Here is a 2,817-nt window from a genome sequence, read left to right on the forward strand (position 1 = left end):
AAATAAAGTAGATTAAATTAAATCTATACTAAATTAAATGGATAAATTAAAATGTAATTCAAAAAAATTACCAATTTATCCAAAATAAGGCAGCTAAAGGCAAACAGATGAAGAGAAATGGAAGGTATAAACATAAAACCAATAATATAGATCTAAACCAGAGCATATATTTATATCAAGTATAAATGGTTTAAACATTTCCTTGAAAGACAGACTGTCAAAACGGATTTTTTTAAAATCAAACTAACTATATGCTATAAAGAAATTTATTTTAAATATAATGATAAAGTTAAAAGTTAAAAAATGGAAAGAGGTATACCATGCTAAAAATAAAAGAAAACTGAAATAGTTATATCAATACTAAATAAAGCAGACTAAAATGTAAGGAAAATAACCAGAATGAAGAGAGACATTTTGTAAGGATAAAAAGATCAATTCACCATGAATATATAAAAATCATTAATGTATAAGCAACTGACAGTTTCAAAACACCTAAAGCAAAAACTGACAGAACTACAACTATATGTTGGAGACTTCAAAATTCCTTTCTCAGTGATACAAGTAAAAAGTAAATCATCAAGGACATAGAAAAAATAACACCATAAACTGACAGGAACTAATTGACATTTACAGAACACTCCAGCCAACAACAGCAAAATACACATTCTCTTCAAGTGCATACATGGAACATTCAACAAGATACACCATATCCTGGCTTATAAACAAACCATAACAAATTTAAGACAATTGAAACCATACAGAGTATTTCTCTTACTATAACAGAATTAAACTAGAACTCAGTATCAGGAAGATGTCCAGAAAATCCTCAAATACTTGAAAATTAAACAACAAACTTCTACATTATCCACAGGTCAAAGATAAAGTATCAAGGGAAATTAGAAAATATTTTGAACTGAACAAAAATGGAAATACATAATTCAAAATTTGTGGGATGTAGATAAGCAGCACTTAGAGGGAAATTTAAATCATTAAACATGTTATTAAAATAGCAGGAAGGTCTTGATAAACAATCAAAGCTTCCATCTTTAAGTAACTAAAAACAAAAGCAAAATAAACCCAAAGCAAGCAGAAATAAATATTTTTTTAAAAGAGAAAAACTAATGAAATTAAAAGCTGTTTCTTTGAAAAAATGTAATTTATAAACCTCTCGCCAGGTTAACCAGTGACAGAGGAAAAGAGAGATAAGGCATAAATTACCAATATCAGGGATGAAAGCGAGACTATCACCACAGCCCACTGAGACATTAAAAGGATAAGAGAATGCCATGAACAACTCTGTGCACATAAATTCAACAACTTAGATGAATGGGACCAAGTCCATGAAAGCCACAAACTACCAAAAATTCACCCCCAAAAGAATAATTAGCTCAATTAGGCCTCTATCAAAGAAATTAAATACATAGTGAAAAATCTTCTGAAAATGAACACTAAGCCCAAATTCTTTCACCAGGGAAATTCCACTAAACATTTAAAGAAATAACATCAATTCTAAACAATCCCTTCCAGAAAATACAATAGCAAGGAACACTTCCCAACTCAATTTATCAGGCTAGAATTACCCTGATACCAATATATAAAAGCAGCAATGCATCACAACCAAGAGAGGCTTATGCCAGATATGCAAGTCTAAATCAATATTCAAATATCAACATAATCTGGCATATTAACAGACTAAAAAAGAAAAACTACATTACTCCATCAAATGATACAAAAAAGCATTTGACAAAATCCAACAACTTCATGATAAAACTCTCAGCAAACCAGAAAAAGGAGAAATTCCTGAACCTGATAAAGGATATTTTCAAAAAATCTACAGCTATCATCATATCTAATGTTGAAAAACTAAGTGCTTTTTTCCTAAGATCAAGAATAAGTAAGGCAAGGATGTCTTTTCTCACCACTCTTATTCAATAATAAACTGCAAGTCCTAGCCAGTGCAATCAGAAAAATAAATAAAAGAAATATAAATTGGAAAGGAGGAAGTAAAACTGCATATGTGTGTATATATATCTCATATTTCATTTTAATTATATGTGCATATATAGCTCTATCTATTAATCAATCAGTCACATTCACAATAGCCTCCAAAATAAACACATATATACATAGGTTTAAATCTAACAAAACATGTAAAAGACTTATACGTTGAAAACTATAAAATGCTGATAAAAAAATCAAATACATAAATAAACAGGGACACATACTATGTTCATGGATCAGACAACTCTATATATAGTTAAGATTCTACATACTCGTATACAGTCAATTCTTCCCAATGTGATCTAAGATTTAATATAATCCCAATCAAAATGTTACCAGGGTTTTTTGTAGATATAGACAAGCTGATGCTAACATTTTTATGGAAAGTCAAAGGATCTTAAATAGGGACGGCTAAGTGACGCATTGGTTAAGAGTTGGCTTGGGACGCCAGCTCTAAGCAGCAGGGCCCCGGTTCAAATCCCACATGCAGGCCAGTGACGCTGCGCCCTCTACAGCTAAAACTATTGACTCATGCATAACATTGAGGAGTCTCAAAGGCATTATGCCTAAGTAAAAGAAGCCAGTCTCCAAAACTTACATACTATGCGATTTCATTTATATGACACTCTGGAAAAGACCAAACTATAAAGATGGAAAACATATCAATATTTGTTAGGGGCGGATGCAGAGTCTGACGACAAAGGAGCAGCATGAAGAAATTTTTTTTGAGTAATGAATGAAATTGTTCTGAATCCTGATCGTGGTGGTGGTGGTGGATGTTATGCAAATTTATACATGTGTTTAAACTTGTGAAAT

General features: G+C 31.2%; 1 protein-coding gene across 1 annotated transcript in view; it reads right to left on the bottom strand.

Annotated features, from left to right (window-relative positions):
- The window catches only part of ARHGAP29 (Rho GTPase activating protein 29), a 76,152-nt gene that overhangs the window by 19,886 nt on the left and 53,449 nt on the right, over positions 1-2,817 (bottom strand). The gene's annotated exons all lie outside the window — the stretch shown is intronic.

This window comes from Hipposideros armiger, unplaced genomic scaffold (assembly GCF_001890085.2).
Source record: "Hipposideros armiger isolate ML-2016 unplaced genomic scaffold, ASM189008v1 scaffold_501, whole genome shotgun sequence".
In the NCBI taxonomy this organism is placed as follows: Eukaryota; Metazoa; Chordata; class Mammalia; order Chiroptera; family Hipposideridae; genus Hipposideros; species Hipposideros armiger.